Genomic DNA, 12,555 nt, shown 5'->3' on the forward strand with positions numbered 1-12,555 from the left:
GTGTTTTCTAAGGAAGAAGATTGACACATTTTGTAACAGAAATTAGATAAAATGACTATTTTAAAATAAAATTATATTTGAAGGAATGCTAACCAAACAAATAACTTACGATAATAAATTAAGATTATAATTGCAAAGATCAAAACATATTTAAATCTTTAAATTTTATAAGGAACTTTGCATTTAAATTTTCTATATTTATAGAGGCTCCTCCCCTTATATTAAATGCTAATGATTCTAATATCCAAAATAATTAATTTATAATATAAATCTCAAAAGAAAAGTTTGACACAACAAAAATAATCTCAAAAACAAAATGTAACTTAATCCATATATATTTAAAAATGTATACATGTGAGGTCCTAAATTCGAATTCAAAACATGATATCAAATTTAATAATACCGATATTTTTTTAGTTGACCTAATTAAGCCTTTATATTCTAAACAAGAAATTAACTCTCTATTATGGTGATTTTTTGTACAATCTGACAAACCTTCGGTTTCTAATTTTAAAGGTTTCAAATCAATAGAGATGTTTCATTTCTATTAATATTGAAGCACTTCAATTTTGTATATAAGTTAATATATGAACATCAATTCTATGATTAATTCAAGTAAAAGAGGTTTCAAACCGAAAGAGAGTTATTAATATTAAACATAACTCTTTAATTCTTATAAGTTTATCCATATTTCAACAACAATGTCAATATTAAATAATCAAATGGAGACCAAAACTCATATAGTGATAAGGACCTCAAAAGCATGAAGATCATCCATATTTTAATAAATTAGGATGAATTTTATTTATTTTAATTTGGTTTGTATTATTTCTTAGTTTGCTTTGATTTGGAATTGTAATCAGTTTTATTATTGATTTAGTTTATGTTATGTGTAAGTGAATATACTTTACTTCCTTACATTAAGTTTATGTAGGAAAAAAATAAGATGTAAGTTCAATATGGGTCTAGAGAATGGTGTCACTTATGATCCATTTAGGTTTAGAGATAGACTTAGTATAAATAAGCATTTGTAACCTCATTGGAGGCAGATTTTGAATATTATTTTTGTGAGGTTTTGCTCTCTAGAGTTCTTGAAAGAATTCACTTTGAACTTATCAAGGTTGTTATTCCTTGTGGCGTTCTTTTTGGCTTATCAATCCCTAGATTGTGGCATCATTTTGTTCTTGGTTTGTTTGCTGAATAATAATTTTGATTTTCCTTTACGTAAAACCCTAATACTCAAATTCTATCAATTATCGTGTTCAGTAACCTGCGATCATATCTCGAGTTCTACATACTTGTTTTCGGTGATTTAACAGCCTAACTTGCGTTTTGGAACGTCATCTTTCACCTCGTTTTGGAATCGCCCGATTCAGAGTTTCGTAGCTGTGTTTGTTGTGTTCTCCAACAATACACGATTGTGACTCTAATCTGTAAGTTTTCAACCTAGAACAATCCTTAAAGTGAATCATGACAAACAAAATCATATCACATAGCCATAGTTACAATTCCTGTTTATAGCCATCTACGTTCAATTCTTGAATTCGCCAAGAAATTGATGAATCTAGACAAAAATATTCATGTCACATGCATCAACCCAATATTTAGTTCACCATGCAACAATGTCAAATCTCTATTTGAAACTCTACCATCAACCATTAACTACATTTTTCTTCCACCAATAAATTTAGAAGACTTACCAAATATCCAACTGAAACCAAAACAATCATAGTAATTAAAATTTGCATTATTATTTTAATAAGTACCTCCACTCATAAATACGCTAAAAATCAAATATAATTTTTCTCATAAATAACTTATCATTAAAATATCATATTTTATTTAATTGATATGTGATAAATATTTATTTTATGTATAGTTTGTATAGTCAATTATATTTAATGTATTATAACTTTTCTCACATTTTTATTAAATAGACATTCAAGAGATAAAATAGTAATCAATTATATATTTATCTTTTAACTAATTCACCACTGAAAAATCACCAATTAAATTTATAAATATGAAAAATATTTGTCATATATGCAATATATACAATAAATTATAACATGTGTTATACACCTATTGAGTTTTGTTTTACTATATAAACATCATCATCAAAGAAAGAAAATGTGTATAATTTACTCATTTTATCAATATTATTATGTAATTATTAATTTATTGTTTATATGTTTATTGTTACAAAACTTATATAGTTTTTTTATACAAGTAATCAAATACACATTTCACTCTTGATTAATTGATCGTAAATGACTATCTTTGAACCATCTTCAAACTAATTGATCATTGACAACTATTTGTCATTGTATATAGTTTGTACAATCAATTATAATTATTCCATTATAATTTTTCTCACATTTTCATCTAATAGATATTTAAGATACATAGTATTAATCACTTACGCATTTATGTTTTAAATAATTAATTATCACAAACATTTAATCTTGATATGATTTGTTTCTTAAATTATAATTAGTGTATATACATATAACAAAGTTGTGCTTTACTATAGAAACAATATTATCAAAGAGTCTTTTTTTTTTCTTTTTTTTTTTTATTATAAAATTCTTATTAAAGTTTTTTTTTAACTAAAGAAAATGTAAATTTAAAGTACATTGATCGAGAATAATACAATTTAAAGTTACTTAAACCAAAAAGGATAAATTTGCGAACAAACTCACAATATCCAAGTTGATAAATAAAATGGCAACATGCCTACATATGTGACAGAGCCTACATATATGAAAAACTTAAAGTGTCAGGAATACCCATTTTTCTAGAATTGTAACATTGAAGATGTCAAAGTCACTGACTGAATCTACACTTGATCGAAGTTGATTTGTCAATCTTAACCAAACAAACCCCACAACAAGACGGGAAATGAAAACAACTTCGCAGCAAGACGACGAACAAAAAATGATTTAGATGAGTGATCTTAAGCCAAAAATTTGCCTTTAACCATCCCTCTAGAGTAAAGAAAACAAGAAAGGAACAACAAGTAGGCTGAGGGAGGCAGGCACTAGCTTTTAAAATAGGCCCTCAACTACCCCTCATGTAAATCATACAATACCATAGTTGAGGTCTTTATCAAAGAGTTGATATAACAACCCTTTTTTTTTTCTTCCGTGAAACAAAAATCAAATTTTAGAAATTAAGAAAGAAATACTTTTGGATAAAATGTTTAAGTCGTAACCTAACGACAAAAGTCAACAAATAGTTACAAGCAGCGGAATTAGTTTTTGAAATTAAAAAAATCAAAAGTATTTAAACAGAAAAATACATTGAGGTTATGAGGCCTATCAGACATAGCTCAAACCCCTAGAGTATTCTCGGTAGACACCTGTACAAAAGCACGGTCCCAAGAATTTTAACTTCCCCACGTCGCATCAAAAAGTGGTACACGGACTCATCAAAATAAAAGTCAAGTTGGCAATATGAGGTATAGGTACAGTCTTCCAAATTGAAATAAATACATCCACAAAAGAAAGACATCTACCCCCTATACAACCATCTAATATGATCATGCTACAAAAAACTATACAACCCGGGTGATCTCCACACTCCCTGCAAAATCCTCCTGACACAGCTTCAGTCACGCATGTCTAACTACCTTCCCATCTCCAGGGTACTAACCGGTAGGATGATCCTGGTTCTTATCTGAGGGCAAAGCCCAAATTTCCACAATAATTTTAAAGGGTCACCAACCAAAATTAACAAATATCACATAGCATTTAAGTTTCAAATGCACAAAATAACCTTTCAACTTAGCATACTCCTTGAAAGGGTTTTCATATGCCAAACATGCATAATCAAAGATGAAAAATGAACTTTTTAACAAAACTGCAATGTCGTATTCGAATACAGCAAACTCGTATTCGAATACAGTGCTAATTCATAAGTCAGTAGCAAAAATCATCCTGTCATATTCGAATACAGTCCTGTCGTATTCGATTACATGTATTCGAATACAATCCTGTCGTATTCGAATACAAGTGCGAAATCATAAGTCAGTAGCAAACTTTGTGCTGTCGTATTCGAATACAGTCCTGTCGTATTCGAATACAACTGTGAAAAATACAGATTTTCAATTTTGAAAACGTTTCGAACTCATTCAACACTTACAACACAAAGTCAACCATCACACTTAGCAATTACGACACAATCACAAACAACAACCGAGTATGTATATACAATCATCATAGTATAACAAACATGACATGCGTGCCAAACACCCTAATGCAAGACGTGTATGCCAATGCGCATGATTCCTGAATTTCCAAACCAAAACCCTCATAAAGGGTGTAAATCCTAAACGTACAGTCTCTCACGAACAAACACGAGTGCAGTCTCTCACGGACTAACACAATTTACAAGAGTGCAATCTTTCACAAACTAGCACGATTTACAAGAGTATAGTCTCTCACAGACCAACACAATTTACAAGAGTCCAATCTCTCACAAACCAGCACGATTCACAAGAATGCAGTCTCTCACAGACCAGCACGATTCACTAGAATGCAGTCTCTCACAGACCAGCACGACTTCTAGAGTGTAGTCTCTCACAGACAAACACAAGTGCAGTCTCTCACGGGCAAACACGATTTACTAGAGTGTAGTCTCTCACGGACAAACACAAGTGCAGTCTTTCACAGACAAACACGATTTACTAAAGTGTGGTCTCTCACGGACAAAGACGAGTGCAATCTCTCATGGACAAACCCAGTTTACTAGGGCGTAGTCTCTCATGAACAAACACCATAGTTAAATCCTCATAAGGATAAGATGAACCAATCAACTCATGGAACCATCCCGTGGCCCATCGCGATCACCACTTAACATCATGGCCCATCCCGGTTACCACTTAAATTTCGCGGCCCATCGCGGTCACCACTTAAACATCGTGGCACATCACAGTCACCACTTAATCGCACCTCAACGCACCTTAAACATACATATAGCAGTTTTGAACACATAATCACATCAAAACTTAATCACCACAAAGTCACACATAATCACACCACAATCATTCATAATATCAATTATGAACACATAATCACATCCAAATTAATCTCCACAAATTCACTTATTAATCACCTCAAATTTAATTCAACAATTCACCCATCAATTTCAATTTTCTCAATTTCCACCAAATTTAATCCGCAAATCACCCATATTACAACTCCACATATTTCAACCATAAGTCACCCATTAATTTCCATAATTTCAAACATAATTTTACACCAAATTAATTTCCACAAACCACCCCTCAAACACATCAAAACAATTTCCTCAACTACACTTAAATCACCTTAAATTCATTTTTCAAAAATCCACACATAAAACACATCTAAAAAATTCATAATATTAATTATGAACACATCAATCCCACCAAACATGAATCACCACAAACCACACCTCAAACTAACCAAATTCAAATTCCACTAATCCACTCGTAAATCGAATTAAATTCATTTTTCCACAAATATACCTCAAACACATAAAACTTATTTTCCACAAATTCACATATAAGGTCCTAAATACAAACTAAAAGTTTGGAAGGAGCCCTTACCTTAACGGTAGCTTTAACAGCCGATTACGGCACCGCGATTAATTCTAGTAAAATTTACGCTCGCGTCGTCGCTTCGAAAACTTGCTCACTAGCACCGCAACGTGGCAATGAGCAATTTTCCCTTCTGCCACTTCTCGCAAGGGAGCTTAGATCTAGAAGGAAAGTGAGGATTTGTGTTTGACGGTTTTGAAAACAAGTAACACAGTTTTCTTTGTTTTCGAAACAGAGAAGAAAAAAGGAGGGGACGTTCCCGAGGCAGGGAGAATGTTTACTTTTCTTTCCTTTTTGTTTTCCTTCCTTTCCTTTTCTTTCATATATATATATTAAAACCAAACAAATATTCAAACAAATGTCTAGGTATTTTTAAAAACATCATTTCACCAATCGCCTCACATCACTTCTCAAACCACTTTTTCAGAAAAATATCTTATCACGCCACAATTTAATCGACAGATGAATTTTTCTGAAAAATGCTGCATCTCAGAAAAATTTTCTTTCGAAAAAATATTTATATTTATATTTATATTTATATTTATATTTATATTTATATTTATATTTATATTTATATTTATATTTATATTTATATTTATATTTATATTTATATTTATATTTATATTTATATTTATATTTATATTTATATTTATATTTATATTTATATTTATATTTATATTTATATTTATATTTATATTTATATTTATATTTATATTTATATTTATATTTATATTTATATTTATATTTATATTTATATTTATATTTATATTTATATTTATATTTATATTTATATTTATATTTATATTTATATTTATATTTATATTTATATTTATATTTATATTTATATTTATATTTATATTTATATTTATATTTATATTTATATTTATATTTATATTTATATTTATATTTATATTTATATTTATATTTATATTTATATTTATATTTATATTTATATTTATATTTATATTTATATTTATATTTATATTTATATTTATATTTATATTTATATTTATATTTATATTTATATTTATATTTATATTTATATTTATATTTATATTTATATTTATATTTATATTTATATTTATATTTATATTTATATTTATATTTATATTTATATTTATATTTATATTTATATTTATATTTATATTTATATTTATATTTATATTTATATTTATATTTATATTTATATTTATATTTATATTTATATTTATATTTATATTTATATTTATATTTATATTTATATTTATATTTATATTTATATTTATATTTATATTTATATTTATATTTATATTTATATTTATATTTATATTTATATTTATATTTATATTTATATTTATATTTACATTTATATTTATATTTACATTTATATTTATATTTATATTTATATTTATTGGTGTATGATTGTAGAATATATTATAATTAGTTTATGATAATCTTCTAAACACTATTATTTATTTGGTGTATGATTTGTCTGATGTATTGTAAGTATAACAAATTATAATTAGTATATTATAATTGTCTAGATTTTTATATAAAATAATTCAACAAACACGACAAAAATAAATTTTATATTTATCTTTTAATAATTGAATCATGAATAATCATATTTTAATTAATTTATCAATGACCAATATTTGTTTGGTGTATGATTTGTATTATATATTATAATTAGTTTATGATAATTTTTTTAAACACTATTATCTAGTGCATCCTTCCCATTTTAAAAGACCTATATCTGAGATTCCTTTCAAAACCAACGTGAGTCCTTCACAAAAATACATCTATTTAATTCTCATTGAAAAGTGTAAATTCTTTCTACTCACTTTTTTATATTAAAAAATGATATTCATTCATATAAATAGGTAGAATATATCGATAACAATAAAATATTCAAATACATCGATAACAATACGATATTCAAATTTGCTAAAACCAATAAAGATGAATCTAGGAACAAACACACAACACCTAGGTTAATAACATAAAACGGAAAAATACTTACAAATAATACAAAGCCTACAAATATCATAAAAGCGAGGTATCTAAAGTACCCATACCATTGGGTCTGTAATGTTAATGACGCTAAATTCATTAATTGAATGTGCACTTGATCGGAGCTAATCTATCAATCTAAATCCAACAAACACCGCACAAAGAAGGGAAACCAAAATAATGTGGCACGAAGGTGAAAAAAAAAAAACTTCGCTAAGACGATGAAATCACGAAATAAAAAGTATATATATATGATGAATTCATACCAAAAATTAGTCTCAAACCACCCTCTTTGGTGGATGAACAAGAAGAAAAGATAAATGGAATAGGGTGTGTAGCTAGGTTTGTAATGGAACACCGACTTATAGAAGATAATAAACTATTTTTTTTTACTAAAAATCGATAATCATCCTTTCAAATTCATAGAAATTACAACGATTGAGAACAATACAATTCAAAATCATTAAAATCGAAAAAGATAAATCTGCAAATAAACTTACAACATCAAGATTAATAGTATAAAATGGAAAAATGTCTGCAATAGTGACAAAACCTATAAATATGACATAATCGAATACACATGCCTCTAGAGTTGTGATATTGACGACGTTAAAGTCGTTGATTGAATTTGAATCTGCACAACCGTAGTTAATATTACAATCTGAATCAAACAAACATTGTACAAAGATGAAAAATCAAACGCCGCAGCAAGACATGGAAACCAAAATATATGTGAAAAAACAATTATTAATTAAAAGAAGAAAAAAATAAGTTGGATGAGTGATTTAGGCCAAAAAATAGTCTTGAGCCACCCCTCTCTAATGAATAAATGAAGAAGAGCTAGCTAGAAATAAGAAATAGAAAATTTTCTTTCGTGGGCGGCTATGTAAAAGTATTTTTGTTTATAAGATATTATACTATTAATTAAAGATCTTTGGCTCACTTGTGATATAACTATCTATATGAGTAAATGTAGAAGAGTAACAAACACTGTAACTCTTTTTTTTCTCCAAATACTGTTTTAATATGCTTGAATGTTGTCATAGAGTCTTATGATAAGGGATTGTGGAAGTAAAAAAATCAATAGACGCATTAATAATCAAATTTGTGCATGACCAAATTATCTTCAAGTTTGATGATGTTTCGACAAATTGAAAAATATATATTATAATGAAATTTTTGCAACTATCTTCATGTTTAGATTGAAAAAAAAAATTATCTTCAATGTTTAGATTAAATTTATCACGTTCCAATGTGCTATCACCATGAAACTTGTGAAGCTATTATTTGTAGCTTTATAATAATTGTGTTTAGTTATTTGTTGGACGTAGGTCCAAATAATGACTTTTATATATATTGGATGATTAATGTTAAAATGATAATTTAGGTAGAACGTGGGATATGAGTATATTGTGTAGGAATATTTTTTCTTCTGAAATTTAATTTATTTAAAGTATGAAATTGATAAAATAAATAAATTAATAATTTTTATTATAATCACTTATAATTTATTATATTTATGTATATAATATTAATATTGATTTGATTATCAATAATTTATGTTATTCATTTTATTCTATGAAATGAGTGGTTCATTTTAAATACCTTAATCGGTTCTCTGATTGTGATTGCAGCTTGCAGTGGCTCAATAGGCCCACAGGAAAAACCAATTGCTTAAAATAGGGCCCATTATAAACCCATCATGTCAAGAAGATCAAGACGTAATCAAAAGGCCTACATAATGGTAAGGAATGGGACCAATTATCAATTTATGAAAATTGGCTATTGTACCCCCCCATTTAAACCTATACCCCCCCAAATTGTTGAAAATCCAATTTTATCCTTAAAAAATTCATAAAATTCATTTACTCTCAGTTAAAAAAAATTACCCAGAAATCTGAACTTCCTGAAATTTCCGGTAGTTATAATTGTTACCGGAAATTTGAAAAATGAAATTTCCGGTAGTTTTAATTTGAATGCCGGATTTTTGAAATTTCCGGAAGCTACCGGAAATTTCAAAAAATTTGAAATTTCCGGTAGTCATTTTTTGTTCACCGGAAATTTGGTTTTTTGAAATTTCCGGTAGTTAACCCGGAAATTTCAAAAATCTGGTACTTATTTTTTTTTTTTTGAATATGCTTTTAATTTGTTTGTTATTTTATTTGAATTGTTTTTTTGAACTAGGGATGGAAAACACACGACCAGTATTTATAGATTTAACTGAAGCATTTACAACTGATCAAATTTTTGAGTCACGAGAAGCTGTCATATCATGGGCAAGAGAGATAGGTCGACAAAATCGAGTAGCAGTTATCATTACTCGATCAGACGTAGAGACTGGAAAGAGAGGAAGAAAGACAAAAGTAATTCTTGGTTGTGATAGAGGTGGACAATATAAGTCAAATACAAATGACACAGGTACTTCAACTAAAAAGTGTGGATGTCCGTTTAAACTTAAAGCGAGACCACTGAAAAATGATGAAGGATGGATTATTAGTTTAATCTGTGGACTTCACAACCATGAGTTAGTAGCTACTTTTGAGAATAATGCATTTATGGGACGCTTAACAGAAGAAGATAAGAAACATGTTGACGAGTTGACAAAGTATCACGTTGCACCGAGACATATCTTGTCATCTTTGAGAGATCGAGATACGGAGAATGTGACTAGTATCTATCAAATTTACAAGCGACGAAGTACATACAGGAAGAATTTGATGGGACCTAGAACTGATATGCAACATTTGTTGAAGTTACTTGAAGCTGAGAAATATACTTGTTGGAGTAGGACTCATGAGGACTCCAACGTTGTGAGGGATATGTTTTGGACGCACACAGATTCCATAACTTTGCTTAACATGTTCCCTCTTGTATTGATCATGGATAGCACCTACAAAACCAACAAGTATAGGTTACCGTTGTTTGAAATTGTTGGTGTAACTTCAACTTGGTTGACATTTAATGTTGCATTTGCTTATATGGATTCTGAACGTCAAGACAACTTTTGGTGGGCATTGGAGAAGTTAAAAGAGTTGTTTTTTTCAAACACGCCATTTCCTCAGGTGATTGTGACTGACAGAGAACTGGCTTTAATGAATGCAATTAAAGTTGTATTTCCATCTTCAACAAATTTACTTTGTCAACTTCATATTAACAAAAATGTTGGAGCCAAATGCAAACAGTATATATTAAAGAAAGACATGCAAGAACCCATTCTTGAGTTGTGGAGGAAAATTGTTTATTGTTCTGAAGAGAAGGAGTACGAGGAACTTTTGCAAGTATTTGAGCAAGCATGTGTCGATAATATTATTTTCTTTGACTACGTCAGAGACACATGGTTGAATCCTCATAAGGAAAGATTTGTTGAAGCATGGACCAATCGAGTATTGCATCTAGGAAATACTACGACTAATAGGTATGTCATTAAAATTTCACATTTTGTATGATATATGATATATGATTTATGCATGATATATGATCATTACTTCACATTTTGTATTTTTTTTGTTTAAATATTAGGGTTGAGTCTGCTCATTGGTCATTGAAGAGATTTTTGGAACACAGTAAAGGAGATTTTTGTAAGGCATGGAATGGTATGAATGACATGTTGAAGTTTCAAATTATTAAGATCAAAGGTTCATTTGAGATAAGTAAAGGTCGCAAAGAGCATATACACAACAATCCATTCTTTGAGAAATTGACTTGGGTGGTATCCAAGAAAGCCTTAGGTGATATTGTTGAAGAATACAAGAGAGTCAGTTATGTCGGTAACGACAAAGATGTGTGTTGTTGTATACTTAGAAAGACTCATGGATTACCTTGTGCATGTGAGTTAGCAGGATACAAGATGAAAGGTGTTCCAATCCCATTAGATGCTGTTCATATACATTGGAGGAAATTAACCTTGAATAGTGATCAAGAGAATGACCAGTTGACAAATGATTCAGAGTTGGACATTACATCGGAGATGGATATAATTTGGAAAAAATGGAAAACACTTAATATTGCTGGAAGAAGGGCTTTAAAGAGCAAGTTGCGTGAAATAGCATATCCGGAGACAACATCAATGTGTGCACCAGTGGATAAAATCAAAACAAAAGGTGGTGTTAAGAAAAAAGGCAATAAGCCGAAGGGATATGACGTATATCGCGACCCATCATACTTTGAGCATGTTGATACTCAAGTCTCCCAGCAGGTATCCAAACAAGTCTCCCATCAAGCATCCAAACAAGTCTCCCACCAGGTTAAAAAATATTTCCACGAGTTTCCTTCTTTAATTCATCCATATATTGAAGACATAGTTAATGTTAAAGCAGATGGAAACTGTGGATATCGTGCTATTGCTGCTTTACTTGGTTATGGTGAAGAATACTGGAGCATTATACGTCGGCAGTTGTATACAGAGATTAAGTCCAAACCTGATTTATATGCTGCATTATTCAAGGAACGTTTGCAAGAAGTGACAGAGTCTTTACTTGTAACTGAGTTGGAAAACCAAGGTAATGAGAAGTGGATGACCATTCCTGATATGGGTTACGTGATAGCAACAAAATATAATCTCGTTCTTGTTACATTAGCAAAAACTTTTTGTTTGACTTTTTTCCCATTGAGGGGTGCACATAATGGAGATTTGTCACGTGATCGTGTTATCAGCATTGGTTTTGTTAACGAAAATCATTGGGTTCAAGTTAAATTGAAATCTGCATGTCCGTTACCACCACTTGCATGGCATTGGAAGAAGCATCGTAGCGATGAGTCTACATCATGGGCTATCGCTTATGCAGGACGTCTACAACATTGGGGTTCTTTAGATTTAGAAAATAATTCAGATTATATGTCTTTGGCAGATGATTGATACTTTTGAGTTGTATTTTGTTTTAAATGATATGATTGGCAGATGATTGATACTTTTGAGTTGTATTTTGTTTTAAATGATATGATTGGCAGATGAATAATAAATCGCTGAATAAATCGCTGAATAA

Source organism: Cicer arietinum, chromosome 4, assembly GCF_000331145.2.
Source record: "Cicer arietinum cultivar CDC Frontier isolate Library 1 chromosome 4, Cicar.CDCFrontier_v2.0, whole genome shotgun sequence".
Taxonomy (NCBI): domain Eukaryota; kingdom Viridiplantae; phylum Streptophyta; class Magnoliopsida; order Fabales; family Fabaceae; genus Cicer; species Cicer arietinum.